The sequence below is a fragment of the Cyprinodon tularosa genome, unplaced genomic scaffold (assembly GCF_016077235.1).
Source record: "Cyprinodon tularosa strain WSP-4 unplaced genomic scaffold, ASM1607723v1 ctg5, whole genome shotgun sequence".
NCBI lineage: Eukaryota > Metazoa > Chordata > Actinopteri > Cyprinodontiformes > Cyprinodontidae > Cyprinodon > Cyprinodon tularosa.
Window position 1 is genome coordinate 782,981 of NW_024039229.1, and position 24,665 is coordinate 807,645.

The 24,665-nt window shown below is 40.8% G+C and overlaps 1 protein-coding gene across 1 annotated transcript in view; it reads left to right on the top strand.

Moving 5' to 3' along the window:
• Window positions 1–24,665, top strand: part of LOC119795017 (voltage-dependent calcium channel gamma-7 subunit-like) — a 66,761-nt gene that overhangs the window by 18,495 nt on the left and 23,601 nt on the right. The gene's annotated exons all lie outside the window — the stretch shown is intronic.

Sequence of the window (24,665 nt, forward strand, 5' to 3'; positions counted from 1 at the left end):
GAGAAGGCCACCAGAAATAGCGGCGGAGCAAACCAATAGTACGGCTTGTCCCTGGGTGGCAGGAGAACCGAGAAGAGTGTGCCCATTGAATGGCCTGTGAACGGGTCTTAGCCGGAACATAAAGGCGGTTGGGGGGTCCCCCCCCAGGATTGGGATCGGCCTTCGAGGCTGCTTCAATGGCCTTCTCCAAGTTCCAGGAAAGCCCCCCAACCACACAGGATGGTGGAAGGATCGGCTCAGGGGTTTTGGAGACATCATCAGAGGCAAACTGTCTGGACAAGGCATCCGGCTTAATGTTACGGGAGCCAGGACGATAAGTGATGTTTAGATTAAATCTAGAGAAGAACAAGGTCCAGCGGGATTGCCGGGAGTTCAGTCTCTTGGCATTTTTGAGGTAGGACAGATTTTTATGGTCAGTCCAAACCACCACTGGAAGTTCTGAGCCCTCGAGCCAGTGCCTCCACTCTTCCAGTGAGAGCTTGATGGCTAGGAGCTCTCTGTCCCCAATGTCATAATTTCTCTCAGGAGGAGAGAATCTTTTTGAAAAGAAGGCACATGGGTGGAGCTTATTGTCTGCTGGGGACCGCTGGGAGAGTACAGCCCCAACACCGGTAGCTGACGCATCCACTTCCATGATGAACTGAGCCGTGGAATCAGGATGGATGAGGATGGGAGCCCTTGAGAATAGGGTCTTTAGCTCGGAGAAGGCCTTCTGAGCTTCAGGGGTCCAGACGAAAGGTCTTTTGGTGGACGTTAAGGCAGAGAGAGGAGCGGCTATGACACTGAAGTTTCTTATGAACCTCCTGTAGAAGTTGGCAAACCCAAGAAACTGCTGGAGCTGTTTTCTGGTCTCAGGGGTTGGCCAATCCAACACTGCCTTGATCTTGGCTGGGTCCGTCTTCACCTGTCCACCCTCAAAAACAAAACCAAGAAAAGTGGTTGAAGAAACATGAAATTCACACTTCTCAGCTTTGACATACAGGCGATTTTCTAGCAGACGGTGGAGAACCTTTCTTACGTGGACCTTATGTTCTTCCAGATCTCTGGAAAAGATCAGGATATCGTCTATGTAAACAAAAACGAAGATATTTAGAAAGTCTCTCAGAACATCATTTACGAGGGCCTGAAAAACTGCTGGGGCATTAGAAAGGCCAAAAGGCATGACCAGATATTCGAAATGACCAATGTGAGTCTTGAAAGCAGTTTTCCACTCATCTCCCTCCCGAATACGAACCAGGTGGTAGGCATTTCGGAGGTCGAGCTTGGTGAAAAACGGTGGCCTGGCTTACGGGTTCAAAAGCAGCAGATATGAGCGGAAGAGAGTATTTGTTCTTGACCGTGATTTTATTTAGGTCCCGATAATCAATACATGGGCGGAGAGTTTTGTCCTTCTTCTCGACAAAGAAGAAACCAGCCCCAACTGGAGATGAGGAGGGGCGGATGATACCTGCTTCGAGAGAACTGTTTATATAGTTCTCCATGGCCTGACGTTCAGGTCTAGACAAGTTGTATAATCGGCCAGAGGGCAGTGGGGCGCCTGGAAGAAGATTGATGGGACAATCATAGGGTCGATGAGGAGGCAAAGAGAGGGCTAAATCTTTACTGAAGACGCGTTGTAAATCGTGATAATCAGGTGGGACCTTAGAGAGGTCAGCTGGCGGTTGCTGAGGATTGGGCATGGAACTCTGAGGAGGGAGAGCAGAGCGGAGGCAGCAATTAGAGCACTCAGGGCTCCAGGACTCAAGGCGGGAAAGAGACCAGTTAATTTGGGGGTTGTGTTTAATTAACCAGGGGTAGCCCAAAACCACTGGGGAGTTCTTGGTGGGAAAAACTAGAAATGATATCTGTTCGTGATGGTTGCCTAGGGACACAAACTGAAGAGGGACAGTCTGATGAGTTATGGTCTTGAGAGCACTACCATCTAAGCCAGACACAAAAATTGGAGTTGGGAGTTTTTGAACAGGAATCTTGTACTGGTGAACAAGATCTGGGCTTATAAGATTCTGTTCGGAACCACAATCCACCAGGGAGAGCACGGGGAGGCTTTTACGATCGAAGCAGATGGACGAATGAATAGTTAGGCGGAGGTTGTTTTGAATCGTGGTTTTGCCCGTCAGCACCCCCAGATTTACTGACGGGCAAAGGCTTTTGGGCGAACCGGACAGGTGGAAATCAAATGACCTGGGTGACCACAATACAGACAGCAGCCAGATGCCAACCGCCGTTGGCGTTCCTCAGGTGAGAGCCGAGCTCTACCGATCTGCATGGGTTCGGGAGACGGGGGGCGAGGCTGAGGCTGAGGATCAGGTGCCATAGCATAAGCATGGTGTGATGGAGCAACATTTCGCTGACGGTTTCTTTCTCTGAGTCTATTGTCAATCCGGATGGCGAGATTAATTAACTGGTCCAGGGTTTCTGGTTCCTCTCGGCAGGCCAATTCATCCTTTAGCTTTTCACTTAGAGAATGTTGGAACGCCCCCTTGAGGGCTGTCTCGTTCCAACCGGATTCTGCTGCAAGAGTACGAAATTCGATTGCCAATTCTGCTGCTGACTTGTTTCCTTGTTTTAGAGTCCACAATTTTTTGGCTGCTTCTTCCTCACCAACATGTAAGCAAAATGTCTGTTTAAATAAATCTAGAAATTCTCCAAAGGTGTACTCATAAATGTTAGAATCATCGATTATTGCTTCAGCCCACCTTAAAGCCTTGTCTCTGAGCAGGCCAATGACGTAGGAGATCCTGCTTGCGTCATCCGGAAATGACTGCGGAGACCGCCCGAACACTAGGGAGCACTGTAGCAAGAATCCCTTGCTTTTGTTCAGGTCGCCGGCGTATGGCTCAGGAGTGGGCAAAACAACGTCTCTGGAGATGGGAGACCTGGAAGAGGCAGCAGAACCAACAGATAGGTTAAGTCTAGGAGGAGGAGGAGGAGAAGGCAACTTGGAGCTAAGTTCCTGTACTTGGAGTGACAACTGGCTAAGAGTCTGCATGATTGAGGTTTGTTGTTGAGCTATTGTTGAGATAGCCGAATCATGACGGCCAAGGAGAACTCCTTGTTCGGATAAAGCGGTTCGTAGTTGTGCTGCAGAGTCATGCTGGCCAGTCGGTTCTGACATGATTCAAAAGTTGACTCTGGCGCAGACACAATGCGAGTAGGGAAGCAGTTAGATAGTTTATTGAAAAGTTTTACAGAATAAAGTTCAGCCTGGCGTGATGGTTCGGATAACTGCGGCTTCTTCAGGAACTGCACGGAGAGAGATATAAGTTAGATGCTGGCAGGAGGATCCGAGTTATTTAGAGAAGATGCTGATTTCTTACAGTTCTTGGAGAGCGGTGCAGCTGGAGGGGAGGTTGGAAGAGCCCACTGAGATTGAGTCTTAGACGGAGATGGAGGGCTTCGACTTGGGAGCTCCAGAGGGTGGACAGGCAGGCGAGCAGTCGAGGGGAGGATCCAGGAGGACTGAGAGGAGGACCGGCTAAGAAACAGCAAGGCTTCTAGGAGAGAGAAGGAGGACACAGAGATAAGCTTAAGTCTAAACTATTGGTTCAGTCTTAGGAGAGCTAGCAGGTAGGTTACCACTGTGTGGAACTTTAACCGACTGGCGTCCGTCCCAGGGAATCCACTCCTCTAAATACTGCTTCCTGATTGCGTCCAATTGGAACCAGCTGGAGGCTCGTCAGGACTGGAGTCTAAGGAGGAAAAGGTAAGAAAGAACCCTAACGCAGCTCAGCACACAATCCAGTGAGCCCAACAATGTATGCCCAGCAATTAAGTTTGACTCAATCAATGGAATCCAAAGTCCAAATAAGATGCTACTAAACTAACAATAAAAAGTGTGGCCTATTTATGGGGCTGATGAACAGGGGTCACAATGAGAGAATGAATCTTAGAGTGAGATGTAAACTTTAGCAATCTAGTATTTTCTCGGACATCTATCTCCAAAACAGAAATATTTTTTCTTACTAATAATGGGCAAAAATGTATATTTGGATGTAAAATATATATTTGGATTGAAAACTGGGTTAAGCGGAGAACCTGTGTGTTTAACTAATCCTAAATAAAATATTTATGTCTGTTTCAAACATAAATGTGCCTGCATGAATCACGGGCTCTGCTTAGTTTGATACCTAGGGGAAGCAGTTAGTATTTACAGATAATTAAGGATGTTCTAAGATTTATCCTTGCACACCAAACAAACAAAAGTTCACGGATGTAAAAAGGATCACTGTTGATGAAAGAAACTAAATTATACATTTTGCAGTCTGAATACTACATTTTACTGACGGATCTGTTCAGTTTGGCCAAAAGTGTTTTTGAAATCATAAAAGTAGAAGAGAGAGTAAGTTTAAGAAAAAAAGAAAAAGTGAAGGAGGTGATTTTCCACAAAGAACACCAAGAAGTGGAATTCAGCACCATTGGGGTGAACAGCTCCCAGCTCCACCCCTATAATGTGGATGCTGCACCGGCCTGCTGTGTTCTTGAAATCTGGATCATGAAGAAAGAACGAGATCCAGAATAAGTTTCTGAAATTAGCTTTCTGGCAGGGTGGCTTGATACTTCTTTACAGACATGGCAGGGAGATGCTCAGAGTAGAGCCACTTCTCCTTCATATCAAGAGGAGTCAGCTGAGGTGGCTCGGACATCTTTTTCAAGGCACATTCCATTGGGAGGAGGCCTACAGGACGGCCTAGGGCATGATAGAGTTGTGGTCTCTGCAAAGAGGGAAGTCAGGGAGCCTCTACTGACACTGCTGGCCCCGCGACTTGGTCATTTGTGAAGCGGAAGACTACTAATATGAGTATGAGTACAAGATAAAAGCATGAAGACCTCCCGGGCAAAGTCAGCTGCAACTGAGGGCAAAGTATTGGTTTAAGGGAGTCGAATACAAATGCAGAGTACACTTTTCATATTATATGTAAAAAGCATATTGTAATTGTGCACTAATTTGTATCATAATCAAATTACATAAAATTGTTATGACATATTTTTTGTAAGACAGATCAATCTGCAAAACAATTCTCATTTCTATTTTTATACTATATGAATATATACCCATTTATCCAGCTTCCAGGTTATTCACCTTGTTGTAATTGTCCCCGTTCCTCCTCTTACTCCTCCTTCTCTCTAGTATTACCTCACTTTCCAAAGTGCCACTCATCATTACATCATGTCTGACTGTCCCTGCATGCACTGAGTTAGTAAGCAGCTGGTGCAGCTTGGGAATTGTTCCCATATTCTCAGGGTTTAAACTACAAAAAGAAGCTGAATCCAAATGTTGTCCACTGTTTTAGCAAACACACACTGGCTGGCTGTGTTGGTACCTGTGTTTATCACATCTTAAGGACAGAAATATGCGGGCACGGTTGGTTAGCAGTTCCTCTGGTCTTTTATGAAACAAACAGGGCGACTTCATAAAGTGAATCATTACACTTATGAACTCTTTGGATAATATGAAAAGGTTTGATGTGGAACTATATGAATATAAAAGCTGAAACCAGGCATGTGATGATTAAAGGGCAAAGAAGGTTAGGTCTGACAGGATTGGCTTTAAAATAGATTATTGTGTCCTCTAAAGACAGGATAGTGATATTGTGTGCATGTGGATATATGTGTGTATGTTTGTGCGTGTAATCAAATAAAACGTAAAAGCACTTTTCATCAGGGTTCGGTCTCTATGTTCCATTTTCCTGGCAGGATAAAACTTTTTTCAATAGTTTAATGTTGTAGCTAAAATCGACTTTTACTGAACTACCACCTGAAAAAAAAAAACACCAATACCCTAACTAGATAACATTTTACCATTGTGTGCAGAAAAACAGAAGAATCACAAAGTGCATGAACACAGGAGATATTTTGAGCTTCACTATACTACAGTAGTGGGCTAAAAGCTGCCCCACTGTGCTGACTCTGCATATTTATCTTCTCTCCACAGCTAATGTTTATTCCACACCTGATACAAAATAGATGTAATATGTCCCTAGCGGATTTCATTTTATTCCTTAACTTTCTTTCATCTAACTTTATAGCACCTGAATAAATAAATAGATCTTCCTTGAAGGTATTTTATGTTTAAATGAATTAATTTACTTACTGGTTTACTTGGTGCTATCCAAAAGAACTTATTAAAGAAGTTATTAAAAAAGCAAATGTAAAAAACAAGAAAATGTACATTAAAATAAAACCAACCCATGAAAAAATAGGCTTAGGAAAAAATCCTAAATTAAGGAAAATGAGTCATATAAATGTTAGTGAAAGACATCAAACTATGTTGGTGAGAAATATACTGTAGATGGACCCACATTCAGGAGTCAGTTCTGCTCTTAGATCATTGTCTTTCTTAAAAAAATCCACTTTTTTGACAACTTGAGAAAAAAAAGCAACAGTATCATATAGTATATGAATCACACTTTGTGAATTTGAATCATTGTGACACTCTTTACAACAAAACGCTGAATATTTAAATCACGTTGTTGCTCAGATGAATCCAGTCAGTGGCAGGAAATAAAATAGGAGGCTTTAGAAAGAAATTAACCTTTTCTTCAATTCATGAGCTGAAGCTTTATAGTGCTTCTTTGTCCGGCTTTATCTTCTTCAAACAGGTAGAAGATAAATTCCAAACAAACAAAAGGATATATTTAACAAGAAGTTATAACAGTAAACAGTATCTCAAACAGCAACATTATTACTCTGTACTAAAAATGACAGCTGAATATTAGTTATATAATCTGTAATAATATTTCTTTTATCCTGAATTAAACTACTCTTCGAATATTAAAGGGTGTAAAAATCCAATTAAAAGAAAACGATGTCTCTTTTAATGAAAGGTAAAGTTTCTCTTGGATTTCTTCAGGAAAGTTTTTAAATCCATATAGACCTTCCTCTACTAGTCCAATTAATTACCGTATTTTCACGACTATAAGGCGTAGGGCTGCAACAACGAATCGATAAAATCGATAAAAATCGACTTTTAAAAGCGTTGGCAACGAATTTAATCATCGATTAGTTGTGTCGCGCGATTAATGCGTCATCCGCCGCCGCCGTCATCCCGGGGAAGAAAAAAAAATATGGCGGAGCGAGTCAGCGCCGCAGTTGCAGTGTTGCCAACTCAGCGACTTTTCAGACCCCTCCAGTGACTATTTTTTAAAAAAGCGACTAGCGACAAATCTGGCGACTTTTTACGGTGTCACTGGCGGCTTTTGGAGACTCTTACGTGAAAGCATGTATCGTTCCTACTCTTGTCCTCCAGCGGCAGCTGCTGCCGTGGGGCGCCTCCCCCATCCCAACGCCTTTCTCCCTCTCCCACAGGAATCCCTCTCAGCGTGCAGTCCGAGCCGCAGGATTTTAGTGAGGAGTTTACCCTCAGTGTCCAGACTGCAAATGAAGCGCGCATGCCCCGGGATTGACGGCGCAAATTGATCACAATAATTAAAATAGCCTGCGCTTTGTAAAGTGAAAAAAGTCATAACATGCAACTTTTGTAAAAAACAAATGAGCATGGCACGGAAGCACCACTGTTATGACGCAGCACCTGAAAAGAAAACACGTTGGAGCCTTCAATGGCAGTGAAGATAGCTTATCAGCAGGATGAGTAACCATGTTTGTTTCATTTTAAAGTGGGGAAACGTAAGTTAGTTTCTCAGGTCGCTCATCTGATGCTTTCCTTACCGTGTTAGTAGGTTACAGACAGTGATAAGGTTGGCTTCTTATTTTACTTTTAATTTCATTTGAATTAGCTTAAGCAGCGTTTATATTTTCTTTATAAATAAATTAATTTGCAAATTATGAGGGCAAGGCTTTTAAAGTTTAAATCTTCTGGCAAAGAAAGTAAAGAAGATCCTGCAATTTATGGAAGTAAAGCAGAATAAAATCCAGCAAGATCAGTAATATGTCAATTAATTATCTGCCACATTCCCATGTAAATATCTGTCTTTGGAGGATGTGTTTTTTTAACACCCCTAGTTCTCTCATTTTTATTCCAAATACAATTTATAATTTGAATCACAGGGCTATTTTTATCTCTATGGTTAAGTATTTTCTTAAGTAGCAACTTTAACTGCTATACTTTCCTGTCTTAAAAGGCAGAACTCTTCTAGTCTAAAAAAAACTCATTTGTTGAAATGGGGGGGCCTATTGTTTGAACCCCTTAGGGGCTTTTAAAAACAAAAATGTCTTTTTTTGCGCTTTATGAAACAAAGTAGCCTATATTTTGTGGATGTACAGCTACATTTCTCATGTAAGTTTGCATAGTTTTAACACAAACATTTATTTTTCATATAGCACCGGTACAGTTAATGAGCAACCTGTACTTGTGTGCTTGTTTGTTCTGTCTAAAATGTTTATTTTGGAATAAAGAGGTTAATATAAAAAAAATATTTTGTGTCCGATTCATCGATTAATCGAAAAAATAATCGTCCGATTCATCGATTTTCAAAATAATCGTTAGTTGCAGCCCTAATAAGGCGCACATAAACGTCTTTTTTCCCCCCTCAAAATGTGCGGTGCGCCCTTTGGTGCGGTGCGCCCTATGTGTGTTGCAACTGCGACTTTTGAGACTACCTCATTGAGGAGATGATGAAAGAGTGGCTGAATGTAAGGAGACCAGGTGTTTTTTTTTTCCACTCATCACCACACCATCGCTGTTAATCTGACTCCATGCGTGCCCATCTCACAGCTGATGTGAAAAAAATGGTGAAACAAATTAATGCTGTGCTCGCTGTGAACCGGACGCAGCAGGTGCAGCGGAAGCAGCGAGTTTACATGCAAAGTCAACGGTTGACGAGCGTATAGACGCAGCAAAAGGTCCCGCAGCGCGTTTTGAGCAGCAGGCGCTGCGTCGGGAGCGCGCCGCCAAGGCGCTGCTGCTGCTCGAGATGGAAAAAATTGAAGTTTTGCTGCTGGAAGCGCCGCATCAACGAATCAGAGAAGCTGATCTGGGAGCTGACAGCGAGACAGACACATCGCTCTGATGACATATGATTTTAAAGCAAATGAAAGGGCTGGATGGATGAGGAGATGATGAAAGCATGGCTGAGGCAGGTGTATGTGAGGAGACCAGGTGTTTTTTTTCCACGCATCACCATCGCTTTTAATATGTGACTCCATGCGTGCCCATCTCACAGCTGATGTGAAAAACATGGTAAAAAAAATAAACGCTGTGCTCGCCGTTATCTCGGGGGTCTGACAAAGGAACTTCAACCGCTCGACATCGGTGTGAACCAGCCGTTCAAAGTAAGGCTGCGAGCGGCGTGGGAGCAATGGATGACAGACTGAGACCAAAGTTTCACGATAAGTGGAAGGCAGCGCCGGGCAAGTTACGCCACCGTTTGCGGATGGATTGTTGATGCTTGGACTAACGTGTCTGCTGGCTCTGTTGTTCAAGCTTTCGCAAAAGCCGGCATTATTTCTGAGGAGCTGCGCTGCACGGAAAGTGACTCTGACAGCGAAGAAGGGGAAATTGGCTGATTGTCTGATTTAGCGCAGGATGATGACTTTGATGGGTTTGATTAATACTTTGTAATAAATACATGAATAAAGCACAATCATACTCAGTTTTGCTCCCGCTCTATTTTTCTACCTGAAAACTTAATTCAACAGCAGCCTCTGGGCGGGTCTCCTCCTCTTCACCGCGGTGACTGGCAGGTGTTTTTTCATCTAAATAATCTAAATCTTGCAGCTATATTTGCTGTGATCAGTGGGAATAAAGTAGTTTTAATATTTTTTTTTAAGTGAGAAAGTCCACCTGAAAACTTCATAATTGCAGTCAGTTCATCCAGATTATCTATTTCTGTCGGAGGCGCTCAGACCCCCACATACCAGCGGTGCGCCGACAGTAGAAATCCATTCAACAGCAGCCTCTAGGCTGGGCAGCCTCCGGGTTCATGCAGTGGCTGGCAGGTGTTTTTCATCTAAATAATTTAAACTGCAGGCACCAGGATACTGGTAATAAAAGCGAACATATTCTGTCGGCAGGTTTCAGGATTTTAAGTTAATTTAGGAGTGATCACAGCGCTGTGTCATCTGCGATGTGTCTGTCTCACGGCCAGCTCCCAGGTTTAATTAATACTTTGTAATAAATACATGATTAAAACACAGTCATACTCAGTTTTGGGCCCGCTGTATTTTTAAATACGCAGTAGAGGTATTTAAAGGTAGTAGAGGACATGTACCTGTATATAAAAAACGCGCCCTATAGTCCGGTGCGCCTTATCTGTGTGTTAAATACAGAAATGGGACACATAACTGAGAGTGCACCTTTTAGTACGGTGCGCCTTATGGTCGTGAAAATACGGTAACATATATTTATAAAATCTTAGATCTCATAATTTATTAACAAGAAGTAAGGCTATAATATAGGAATTAATTTACACCAACAACAAATTAACAACAATATTATAAGACATTCATTTATCTTTGTAAACCTCAATATTACAAGATATCAAGACACAATTAAATATTGTTTCATATTTTTTAAGGCAAATTTTAGGGCAAATTACTAAAGAAATTGCAATATCGAAAAAAAAAGTAATAACTTATATTTGATTTTTTTTGTTGTTTAAAAAAAGATTTGCTCTTTTTTACATTTTCAATGATGTGTGATGTGTGCTGAGCAATCGAGGATAATCATCATATTGCCATTCCACAGTGATTTACCTGTTCCTGTCCTGCATAGTTCAGTGTGGTGCTACCATTGGTTCTAACTGGAAAACACAGTTGGTTGCAAGACCGAGATAATTTGCAAAACTATTCCGATATTCTGCTGATATTAAAGATGCAAATTATCGCAATTGTGGTATTTCCATTAAAGAAATACTATTGAAATTGCATTAGAATATGTTTGTTTACACAATAGACATGGCAGCAGAGGATGTAAACACATGAGATATATCTATATTTCAGCCACAGATTCAGTGCTCATTGCAATCATTGTTGCAAACTAAATGTAGAATCCAAATATGGAAAGCTGTCCTCTTCTAACAACTTCCAGTCATTTTATTCCAGTTGACAATCACGTGACTTATGTGATGCTGAAAAAGGGTTTCCATTGCAGTTTTTTGAAATATAAGAATTTTAATGCAATGGAAGAAACACCCTTTATTTTCATAATTACAATTTGAGCAATATGTTGGTTAATGGAAATGCAGCTCCTGTTTACCTCTGTATAAAAATGTCTCCCTCAGTAAGAGCCTCCAGCAATTAGTAGATTCGGTTCACCTCTTTTTCCTCATTACATGCCTTTGTGTTATCCTCTACTTAACTTTTCATTTCCATTTTTTTTGCCTTGTTGTATCCTCTGCATTTTTTCCTAGTGTTAAAAATGCTTTTCAGCTTGTTTTTCATTGTTGGCCTGTCTACTTCATAAGTTTTAAATATCTAGTTTTATTGACAACATATCTTGCTCGCTTTTGGTTTTCTGCAAATTGATCCACAAACCGAAAACCACACCTTGACCAAAGTACTGTAATGTTGCAGGCATAGTTTTGTTCAAATATATAAACTATGAGTACATGACAGTAATGTGTTTCATTGAAATATTTTACTGTTTTGCTGTTTACTATGTTAAAATAATTTTTTTGGTATTCATCGTCATGTTTTTTCTTGTTTTCTCTTTGAGGCATTTAGTTTACTTACAATAACCATTTAAGAGCTGTTGTTTTATCTAATGCAACATGTATCAAGAAGTACATATTCACTTGATACTTAAGCTTCAAAGAAATAGAGAATTCGACATTTATGTGGATCCATGTTGATATTCAGCTGTCTATATTCAGCTTTAAAGGTTTGACATTTTTATCACTAAGACCAGATCAGTCAAGCTAAAGTCAAAGTCACTTTTACTCAGAAGATGTGACATTTTTTTTCAGAAGTCTTCCTTGTATAAGAAATGGTCACTAGACTTGCAGGTATTTCCCAGAATGCAAGATGCTTTGCAAGAGCTCTCCTTGCAAAGCATCATCAGATTTTTTAAGGGGAGAACGAACAAAAGTGAAGCTGAAGTCATGTCACCAACAGGAAGCGAAAAGTAGTGATCATCTGTCTGAACAGTCAGTTAACTGAGTTCACTATAAAGTTCACAATATAGTCTCTGCTCTACATAGTGATTCAGGGGTGAGTAGTTAGGCCCGGTGTTCGGACACAGCCATGTAGTCTCTCAGGGAAACTAAGCTGCATTAATTTCCATCTTGATTAAAGAAAAATAGGTAAAGAGGAAGTGATGCATGCCGTAAAGCAGTCTGCACCTTTGTAGTCATTTTGTGTGGCAGGGTTACTGCCAACCTCCTCAATGTTGCTTATTGTTGGTGAAAGCGATGCAGACCTGCATGTGCCATGGTGTCATTTAACTAGTTGTAAGTCAATGTATAATCTATAAAATGACCAAAAAATATTTATGAAGGTGGAAAGTTAGTGGTTTAGAGCTTGTATTGAAGGTACAATGTTGTTTCTCCTAAAATTTCTCATAAGCCAAAATAATAGTCAAATATATTAGATAAGTATTTTATACCATGCCATTGAAACTTACAGAATGTTGTTTGTTTATTTAGAAGGCTTGTAAACCTAGTTGCATAAGTAGGCAGTAGCACATGTTGTGCTAATCTGTTCATTTGTTTGTAAACAATGGGATGTTTTAGTATGGTAAGATATTAAATAGTTATATTATGGGAATGTTGCATCAAGTTGAGTGGCAGGCCCAGACTTAATTCTCCCCCCTGACAGGTACCTTGTTCCTTCATCTCATCTGCTCAGTTGCTGTCTTGTCTTCTGAGCTTGTTTTCTGCTCCAATTCCCTCTCAGCAGCCTTTAGCTCTTCCAGCCTGAAGGATGAAAAACATCCTTCAATGCTTATTTTGACTGATTATAAGTAAGTGTGTTTTGTTTCAAAATGAAAAAAGCCACAACTGCATGAACAAAAAATATGAATAAAGCAAGAGCTTTGGCCATGGTAAGGTATTTGTCAAAACCTGTATTAGTTTAGTTTAACAGTCCATGCTAGTTTTTTGTTGTATTTTATTTTGCAACCAGAACTGCATCCAACTCCTTTTATAAAAAATGTTTTGTAGTAGGCTATAGCGTGACTGATTTTTATGAACTCATCTGGTGCACACTGATAATGTTGCTTATTGTTTTATATTTTGAGCAATTTGGTAGGAAAAGGTGAAAGTACAATGTGCACTCATCATATTTGACATCATATTTGTCTTTTAATGGTTCATTCACAGCAAACATGAATTTCTCACCCTAAACAAATTATTTGCATGTTATCCCTATATAGAGGCCGGCTCAGGAGTGCTGTGAGGTGGTGCACTATAAAGGCTACAATTCTAGCAAGGCAAAAGGGTATTTGGTGAATACAGTGATGCAAGAGCGTCCATACAAAGTAAAGCGTCCATGTAAAGTAAAGTAAAGTAAAGAAAGTGAAATTTCTAGGAGTTGAAAATTTGAGAGAATATTTGTGTTGCAAAAAACAATCAATGCTAAGATTATGGCTATGATTTAGGTTGCATGAGTGCAGTGGAGATAATCTTTTTTTAATAAAAATGATAGATATGATATTAATGTTGACAAAGTATAAGATAGAGGATGGTCTATAGAGGTTTTTAGGTAGTTTAAAAAAAATGGTGGTCAGAGACCTGGGATCAAAGCCTTGCCATGGGACCCCTTATAGATTCCAATGGATATGTTTGTATTACTGCCCTTGCAATCATATGTTATATCCAAGCACCAGGCAGCCATGTTATTGTTAATACAGGATGTAGGTGTTGTTCTTAAAGGAATAGTACACCCAAAACATGATTGAGTACTCTGGAGTACTTTTTTGATATCTCAAATGCATCTGGAGATCTGGGAGGCTTCTTGCTGTCTGCTGACATTCAAATAATGGAGGTCTATGGTGCCCGAGACAGAAAGGTCCATAAAAGTCCACAAAAAACGTTTCAATATTCCTCCATACTGGTCGTCCAATGTATTCCAAGTGTCCTGAGTGGGTAGCATCCAGAATTTACTCGAAACGAAGTCATTTAGAATGTTTTTAGAGCATAAACAGTAGTGTATAGGATTTCCTGAAAGCGCGCACCTGCGCGTTCACAACGCTACGGAAGCCGGCAGACCAAACCAGATGAAAGTGCGCATTCAGTGTCTGCTCTGCCGATAATGCAAGCGTAGAAGAAGAAATGTGCTGTTTACCTGTGCAAAGAAAGAAACAACGAAAGAAAAATGTCTGAGGACTTCAGTGTTGAGGAAGAGCATGAGTTCTTTGCCGAGCTGAATGCGCACTTTCATCCGGTTTGGTCTGCCGCGGTTTCCGTAGCATCGTGAACGCGCTTTCAGGAAATCCTATACACTACTGTTTATGCTCTAAAAACATTCTAAATGACTTCGTTTCGAGTAAATTCTGGATGCTACCCACTCAGGACACTTGGAATACATTGGACGAGCAGTATGGAGGATTATTGACACGTTTTTTGTGGACTTTTATGGACCTTTCTGCCTCAGGCGCTGGGCACCTCCATTATTTGAATGTCAGCAGACAGCAAGAAGCCTCCCAGATCTCCAGATGCATTTGAGATATCAAAAAAGTACTCCAGAGTGTTGTTCAGCATGGGGGTGAGTAGAAAATGAAGGCTAATCATGTTTTGGGTGTACTATTCCTTTAAGGTCACCTGTTGGTTGGGCTTTTTAGCTTGAAAAAACCCAATGAAACTCAAGGTTTGTGGAACAAAAATGACTATTTCGGATGTTAAAAGGAAGGCAAAAGTTGTAAAAAAATAAAAAAATAAGGAAAGGAGGAGGCATTAATTCCTGTAGAGATGTGAAAACATCTTCAGAAAGTGAAGCAAATGTCTGGTTGCTATCCAAATTAAGCCAGTCTGCTTTACCCACATTGTCTATGGCCAAAGGGCCTAGTGGGGCCTGTATCCAGCAGTCTCCCTTCTGTCATTGTTTCCCAGGGCAGCTGTGGCTATAAGACTGCTAAGCACCAGAATATATTGTTAAGTGCTTTGGAGTCCCCTGGCTTGGAAAGGTACTATAAGCACAGACCTTTACCATTCATTCACCTTTCCAATCTCTCTCTAAGTCAGGGACTGTAATATACATTTGGGAAATAAAAGGCTTCCCCTCACCAGAGACTTCTTATGTAAAGGCTTGGATTTAATACATTTTTTGACTTTCCCACACACATTAAAGGTCATAGTCTTTATGTAAGCTACTCTTCGGGCCTCACACCATCAAACTGAACCTGAGTTAACACACCATTTTCCTCTCTTATTGAGATCTATAACTCTCATGTGACCATCATTCATTTTACTCTGGAATATTAGGGAGAATTATCAGGGCTGAAACAATTGTTTTGATTTACTGTAATTAGTTAATAAATAAACCATTTTCAACTGATTTTGTAAAAAATTATTGTTGACTGGAGTATACAGTCACTATAACGTGTTGTTTTCTGAAAGGATAACTCACTCAGAGCAGCGATCAAGCCAAGCTGTACCAAAAATAAATACACTTTGCATTTAAAAAAAATGCTTTATCCAGAAACCTGGCATATGGCAGAGTGATATATCATATATTGAAATGACATTGTGATGGAGCGCCACTAAGCGTCCATCCCAGACTCTAAAGGCCCATACATACCTCACGTTTGGCCTGCACGTCCGTATTTCTGTCCGTACGTTCTATCCGTTGACTCCTTCATACCTCCGTCCGTTGAGGTGCGCAATAACCCGTATTTCCTCTAGGTGGCAGTGCTGGGCGCCAATGATTCGTCATTGATCAAAACATGGCGATGGTCCAAGACCTGATTCTGTTGCATTTGCTCCGTAAGCGAAAGAAAAGTAAAAAACGAGATCGACGGTGGAACGTGAGGCCATTGAACATCAGTCGCCCTTTTGATGGGTAATTTTGCAATTTACAGGTGCTGGTCATAAAATTAGAATATCATGAAAAAGTAGATTGATTTCAGTAATTCCATTTAAAAAGTGAAACTTGTATATTATATTCATACATTACATACAAACTCATATATTTCAGATGTTTATTTTGTTTAATTTTGATGATTACAAATGACAACAAATGAAAATCTCAAATTCATCATATCAGAAAATTAGAATATTGTGAAAAGGTTCAAAATTGATGGCCCCTGGTGCCACACTCTAATCAGCTAATTAACTCAAACCACCTGCAAAAGCCTTTAAATGGTCTTTCAGTCTAGTTCTATAGGCTACACAATCATGGGGAAGACTGCTGACTTGACAGTTGTCCAAAAGACGACCATCGACACCTTGCACAAGGAGGGCAAGACACAAAAGGTCATCGCTAAAGAGGCTGGCTGTTCACAGAGCTCAGTGTCCAAGCACATTAATAGAGAGGCGAAGGGAAGGAAAAGATGTGGTCGAAAAAAGTGTACAAGCAAGAGAGATAACCGCACCCTGGAGAGGATTGTGAAACAAAACCCATTCAAAAATGTGGGGGAGATTCACAAAGAGTGGACTGCAGCTGGAGTGAGTGCTTCAAGAACCACCACACACAGACGTATGAAAGACATGGGTTTCTGCTGTCGCATTCCTTGTGTCAAGCCACTCTTGAACCACAGACAGCGTCAGAAGCGTCTAAAGAGAAACAGGACTGGACTGCTGGTGAGTGGTCCAAAGTCATGTTCTCTGATGAAAGTAAATTTTGCATTTCCTTTGGAAATCAAGGTCCCAGAGTCTGGAGGAAAAGAAGAGAGGCACTTCATCCACGTTGCTTGAAGTCCAGTGTAAAGTTTCCACAGTCAGTGATGGTTTGGGGTGCCATGTCATCTGCTGGTGTTGGTCCATTGTGTTTTCTGAGGTCCAGGGTCAACGCAGCCACATACCAGGAAGTTTTAGAGCACTTCATGCTTCCTGCAGCTGACCAACTTTTTGGAGATGCAGATTTCATTTTCCAACAGGACTTGGCACCTGCACACAGTGCCAAAGCTACCAGTACCTGGTTGAAGGACCATGGTATCCCTGTTCTTAATTGGCCAGCAAACTCTCCTGACCTTAACCCCATAGAAAATCTATGGGGTATTGTGAAGAAGAAGATGCAATACACCAGACCCAACAATTCAGAAGAGCTAAAAGCCACTATTAGAGCAACCTGGGCTATCATAACACCTGAGCAGTGCCACAGACTGATCGACTCCATGCCACGCCGCATTGCTGCAGTAATACAGGCCAAAGGAGGCCCAACTAAATACTGAGTGCTGTACATGCTCATACTTTTCATGTTCATACTTTTCAGTTGGCCAACATTTCTATAAATCCTTTGTTTTTATTGGTCTTCAGTAATATTCTAATTTTCTGATATGATGAATTTGAGATTTTCATTTGTTGTCATTTGTAATCATCAAAATTAAACAAAATAAACATCTGAGATATATGAGTTTGTATGTAATGTATGAATATAATATACAAGTTTCACTTTTTAAATGGAATTACTGAAATCAATCTACTTTTTCATGATATTCTAATTTTATGACCAGCACCTGTAGTGTTGCCTATGCGGGAGATGGATGACGAGCGGCATTTCCAATACTTCAGAATGTCCGCTCCCACTTTTGACAGGTTGCTGAGGCGCATTTCCCCCCGCATCCAACATGCCGCTTCCCACAGAGCACCGATTGGGGAGGCAGAGCGCCTGGCTGTGACCTTACGGTTTTTGGCTTCTGGGATCAGTCAACAAGCCCTGGCAGCCAGCTACAAACTGGGGATCTCCACGGTTAGTGGGATTGTGAAAGAGGTGTGTCGCGCTCTCTGGGAGGAACTGCGAGCGGACTTCATGAAGTACCCTCAAGGTGATGACTGGGAGGTGATCCGACGTGAGTTCTGGCAGCAGTGGCAGTTTCCAAATTGTATTGGGGCAATAGATGGGAAGCACGTTCGAGTGCAAGCGCCAGCCAACAGCGGAAGTTGTTTTTTTAATTACAAAGGGTTTTTTAGCTTTGTTTTGATGGCTGCCTGTGACGCGCGTTACCGTTTTTTTTTTTGTTGATGTGGGAGCGTACGGGCGGGACAGCGACGCTGGAGTTTTTGCCCGCACAGATTTTGGCTCACAACTGATCCGAGGTCAGCTTCCCCTTCCACCTCATGCATCGTTGCCTGGAATGGATATCTGGACCCCACCAGTGTTTGTCGCTGATGAGGCCTTTCCTCAAAAGGTGAACCTGATGCGTCCATATCCAGGTAATCAAACACATCTCATGAAGGAATGAATAAATTAATGACTACCTTGTAATATGAAATTACATTGACACAGCAGCTTCAACACTTAATTATATTATAATGTCATCATATGACTAATAAAGTTTGTTTCTAATAATGCATTCTGTTCTTTATATCCTGTTTTACAGGTCCAGTCCTATCAGAGGACCAGAAAGTGTATAACTTGCGGCACTCCAGGGCCAGGCGGGTCATTGAAAACGCTTTCGGCGTTTTAGCAGCCCGGTGGAGGATCCTTGGGCGTGCTATGGAGTGCTGCTTAGAAACAGCGGAGGACATACAGGTGCTGGTCATAAAATTAGAATATCATGAAAAAGTAGATTGATTTCAGTAATTCCATTTAAAAAGTGAAACTTGTATATTATATTCATACATTACATACAAACTCATATATCTCAGATGTTTATTTTGTTTAATTTTGATGATTACAAATGACAACAAATGAAAATCTCAAATTCATCATATCAGAAAATTAGAATATTACTGAAGACCAATAAAAACAAAGGATTTATAGAAATGTTGGCCAACTGAAAAGTATGAACATGAAAAGTATGAGCATGTACAGCACTCAGTATTTAGTTGGGCCTCCTTTGGCCTGTATTACTGCAGCAATGCGGCGTGGCATGGAGTCGATCAGTCTGTGGCACTGCTCAGGTGTTATGATAGCCCAGGTTGCTCTAATAGTGGCTTTTAGCTCTTCTGAATTGTTGGGTCTGGTGTATTGCATCTTCTTCTTCACAATACCCCATAGATTTTCTATGGGGTTAAGGTCAGGAGAGTTTGCTGGCCAATTAAGAACAGGGATACCATGGTCCTTCAACCAGGTACTGGTAGCTTTGGCACTGTGTGCAGGTGCCAAGTCCTGTTGGAAAATGAAATCTGCATCTCCAAAAAGTTGGTCAGCTGCAGGAAGCATGAAGTGCTCTAAAACTTCCTGGTATGTGGCTGCGTTGACCCTGGACCTCAGAAAACACAATGGACCAACACCAGCAGATGACATGGCACCCCAAACCATCACTGACTGTGGAAACTTTACACTGGACTTCAAGCAACGTGGATGAAGTGCCTCTCTTCTTTTCCTCCAGACTCTGGGACCTTGATTTCCAAAGGAAATGCAAAATTTACTTTCATCAGAGAACATGACTTTGGACCACTCACCAGCAGTCCAGTCCTGTTTCTCTTTAGACGCTTCTGACGCTGTCTGTGGTTCAAGAGTGGCTTGACACAAGGAATGCGACAGCAGAAACCCATGTCTTTCATACGTCTGTGTGTGGTGGTTCTTGAAGCACTCACTCCAGCTGCAGTCCACTCTTTGTGAATCTCCCCCACATTTTTGAATGGGTTTTGTTTCACAATCCTCTCCAGGGTGCGGTTATCTCTCTTGCTTGTACACTTTTTTCGACCACATCTTTTCCTTCCCTTCGCCTCTCTATTAATGTGCTTGGACACTGAGCTCTGTGAATAGCCAGCCTCTTTAGCGATGACCTTTTGTGTCTTGCCCTCCTTGTGCAAGGTGTCGATGGTCGTCTTTTGGACAACTGTCAAGTCAGCAGTCTTCCCCATGATTGTGTAGCCTATAGAACTAGACTGAAAGACCATTTAAAGGCTTTTGCAGGTGGTTTGAGTTAATTAGCTGATTAGAGTGTGGCACCAGGGGCCATCAATTTTGAACCTTTTCACAATATTCTAATTTTCTGATATGATGAATTTGAGATTTTCATTTGTTGTCATTTGTAATCATCAAAATTAAACAAAATAAACATCTGAAATATATGAGTTTGTATGTAATGTATGAATATAATATACAAGTTTCACTTTTTAAATGGAATTACTGAAATCAATCTACTTTTTCATGATATTCTAATTTTATGACCAGCACCTGTAACTAAGGCATGCCTCATCCTCCACAATTTCCTTGCAGCCAACGACCAAGGTTTGACGGAGACTGACCGCTACATCCCCCCCGCCATGTGCGACAGAGATGGCACGCCTGGTGAATGGAGAGAGTTGGTCCAGGGTGACACCAACTTCCGGAGCTCTCGAGCATATACTGCTGCAAGGGCTACGCAAGATGGACTGGCTGTAAGAGAAATCTTTAAAGAGTTCTTCCAAACAGACCAGGGCATGATTCACTGGCAAGAACAGCACGTCCAACGTGGGACCCTAGGTCATCATTAGTTTGTTTATTTGTTTATTAATTTGTTATTTGGCTGTTAAAAATCAAAATCAATATGTTTTGTTTAGTAGTAGTAATAACATGTACATCGAACAATAAAAAGACTCACATCAATCACAATCACTGAAGTTTTTTTTTAAATATTTAAGTGCAAAACAGTGCTGCATAAAGACATTGCATGCCATGACCTCAAACAGGTCAAATTTGAGAGAATAAGAGAAAACTGTAACATTATATATATAAACATATATATATATATATATATATATATATATATATATATATATATATATATATATATATATATATATATATATGTATATATATATATATATATATATAAAAACATGTATAGATATATAAACATATAGATATATAAACATATATATATATATAAACATATATATATAGATATAGAAACATATAGATATAGAAACATAAACACATCTATACTCATTAGTTTAACTAAAATAATTTAACATATCTAATTAAACAGAGCAGTCAAGGGTTGTTATATTTTGTAAAAAAAATAACAATAAAATGCCAAAGTGCAACAAAACGGGTGAAAATAGACATCAGTGATATGTCAAACATATCAATAGGTCAGCATAAGGCGCTGTATGTCCTTTACCAAGGCCTTGGCATCATTCTCAGGAAGCTCAAGTAAGAATTCATTTAAGTATGCAGTGAATGCTGTAAATACATTCTTGCTCTCATCGAGATTCCTAAGAATGGCGGCATCTATAGGGTCGATGTCCTCAGCAGACCTCTTTTTTTTCCTCTGGCCTGGTCTTGGCAAAGGACTCTCTGAGGGTGGAACAGAGCAGGTTCCACAGGCTGGAAGAGGTGATGATGCTGCTGCTGATGCTGCTGCTGATGCTCCTGCTGCTGCTGCTGCTGCAGGTGTTGGTGGAGGGGAGTCACTGCATGTCTCACCCATGTCATCATCTTCATGACACTACAAATGTGTGCAAAACGTTACAGAGTGTCATTATTTAACTCAAAAAAAAAGGACAACCACACTGAAATTATCTTAAGAGGCTAGTCATTAAAACTTGAGAGAAAGGGGGGTACGAAACAACATTATTACAAAACAGAACTTACCGCAGATGGAAAATTGCTCACAGTGGCTCGGTGAGAAATATAGGGGCTCAGCCACACCAGGCGTTGTAAAATTGGAGGGCCTGCTGCAGACATCCCGTTTGCGCCATCGCCGCTTTTTTTACATGCCACTTTATTATGGGCGCGCACATAGCGCTCCCTAATTGCGGCCCACTTGGCCTTTGCGACATCCCCTGTGATGCCCAGAGCCTCCCCGATTTCCTGAAAGCTATTTTTGATTTTTTGTTTGTCCCTGTGCCCCGGACACGACACATCGTACAGATGTGGATAGTTGCGGACAAGCTCCGACAGTCGTTCCTCGAATCCCGCCATTGTTTAAAGCCCAGAATTCTAACCTTCTTTGTGATTTTGTTGACATTTTGGACTAAAAACTCAATAGCGCCCCCACCGTTTCCGGTAGTATTGCTCCGTATTGATCCGTTTCGTCCGTAAGCGTAAGCTCCCAATTTTCGTGTCAAAGTACGGACGAAATCGACGGTTAGAACTTATGAAACACTCCACACGTATCCGTATCCGTCTTTTACGTGAGGTATGAATGGGCCTTAAGTATCCGTGCTTCCTCTGGCCCAGGGGAGCGCGGTGCCAGGAGCGCGCGCACGGGGAGAAAGCTCTCCCACGTGAGTGCGCTTCCCGGCAAACAGCTGCGTGCAGGCCCGCACCTGTGTCCCGCGGTCCTGCACAGTCCCAACGAACATTCCCCCCCGTCTGAACCGGTCATCGCGCGCGTCTGAGGGTGCACACTCGGCGCCGAGTTTCCACAAACACTCACCTCTCATCTCTGCTTCAGTCCCGCTGTTCCTGGTCAAGTGGCCAAACCGGAGCACTTCCGCGTCACGCTGGAAATAGCGCAGAGTGGCGCGCTTTGCCAGTCACGTGACAAAGGACTTAACCATTTTGGGTGTTTTGTTTTGTATTTTTATATTGTTTATGTTCCTGACATTTTGAACATTGTATGGAGTCATTTTGGTTCATTTTTAGTTTCTATGCAGAAAACTGAGTTTTGAGTTTTGTTATTTGGTTATTTTGTTTTTATCCTTAAAAACCCCTTAATTTGTATTTTGGTTTACCCGGGGGAGGGGCTAAAGGGGTATTTAAAGGGGAGCTGAGCTCATTTGAGGAAGAGCACTGGATCTGATGGTAGTGTTGGCTGTCCAAGTAAGTTGTCCTGTAAATAGTCCTGTAAATACTTGTTTTTGTTTTCTCGCTTCACTGTAAATATCGTCACTGTTTCACTATTTCCACCTGGGGAGCAATAAAAGAAAAAAGTACAAACGATATTTTTTTCGGCTGGGCCATCATTTTGTTTTGTATTTTTGAAACGAACCCGTGACAGACATATATCATATATGTCATTTCAATTTAAATCTATAGAATCTGGGAAGGCTCCTGTAGAAAGTGTTCACAAACGGGAGGGGCATTCAGTTCAATTCTTTGAGTTGAATGGGTAAAGCACCTGTCTCGGTACTGTAAATCACCTTTGGCACCTGAATGCCATTTTTCAAGCTTTTAGCCAATCACAGCAGCAGAAGCATATGGAGGATTTAGAAAGTTACCCTGGAAAGCAGCTCAACTCTTTCACTGGTTAGACTGCCACACTTAGTTAACAAAATGACCAATGAGGGATCTTGTTACGTAGGTCTGAGGAGAAGCTGTGATTGGTTAAAATTGTTTTCAGTGTGCTTAGTGACCAGAAGAGTCAGTCTAACTCTATACAGCGTTGGAAACGTTTTAGACAATCAGTAGTTGCCAGAGAGGAGAGGAACTCTTAGGAAATTTACTCCTAAGTCAAAACATACAAATATCCATATTAAACTTAGTTAATATGTTTATTGTACATTCATGGTAATTAGAATTCAGACTGTCCGGAAGTGTTGAATTAAAAAGCTTCTCTAAAGTAAAACAGAAACATATCTTTATAAAGACTTTTAGAATGGACAAATGGGAGCAAAATAAAGAGGTTAAAATATTTATTTTTAGGGGAGTTCAAACAACTAAAATAAGCACAAATCAGAAAGCAGGCTGGTGAAGGAATTTAGTTCTTGTGGTTAAGAAAAAGGATCTTGAGAGTTTGGTTTCCTAAAGTGGACATTAAACTCCTCTGCATGCCCAATGAGGCATTAAAGACATGAATAAAACCTTCATGAAAAATAATTTCTTATTAAAGAGGCTTAAACTAAAATCTGGACCGCTATGAATAAATTTTAAGTAAAAAAAAGAAAAAAAAAAGCTTAGACTGTCAAGTACATTAAAAACAGTATACTACACATTAAAATTTCAGCTAGTGTAATATGCTAAAGGCAGATCCTGTCACAATATTAATAATATGCATTATTTTCTTTCCAGAGGTAAAGTGGTAATTGTTTAGTGACCATGAGTATGAATACATTTGATTTAAAGGCTGTTTCTTATGCACTTTCACATGCACACATTAAGCCTTTAGCTTTAAACCATCTCAGAATATAGTTTCTGGTTTTAATGTTTGCCTTTTTCTGTCAGTAACTAGACCTGCAGATTTACTGACGTCATAGTTTTATAAAGAACCACAACAAGCTGCCTGTTAGTTTTGAGAATAACTGATTTATTTCCACATACTGCACTCATGAAATAATTTAACACCAGGATGTCAAGAAAGATTTTGTTCTGTCAGAGAAGATCAGTGCTCTGGGTCAATATTCCATTTTTTATTTTTTTTTATTGCTGAAGCCATCACATCTGTTACATCAAAACGATTGAGTGTATGATGAAGAGACCTCCATTTTGAGTAAATGGATGAATGTTAGTGTGCATGAGCAGAGAATATGTCTCATAGTGTCAACAGCCATAGTAAAGTATGACAGAGGCATCTTTTCTGCCACCTAGTGAATGACAAATTACACTACATGCTGCCTGGAAACCTGAAAAAAAGTCTCTCTTCTGGTGATTCATAATATCATCAGATGATAGAAGCATGAATTTAACCCAAACTGTTTATTTAGGGTACGCACTATTGAACTGAACATATCTGCAATACACTAAATGTGGTTAAATGATCATGTGGAATGCTTAATGTAGTCTGCAATATTAATTTTTTATGCTTTGCTTCTAACTAGGAGTTCTTCTGAATTTAAATTTGAACAGACCTACAAATA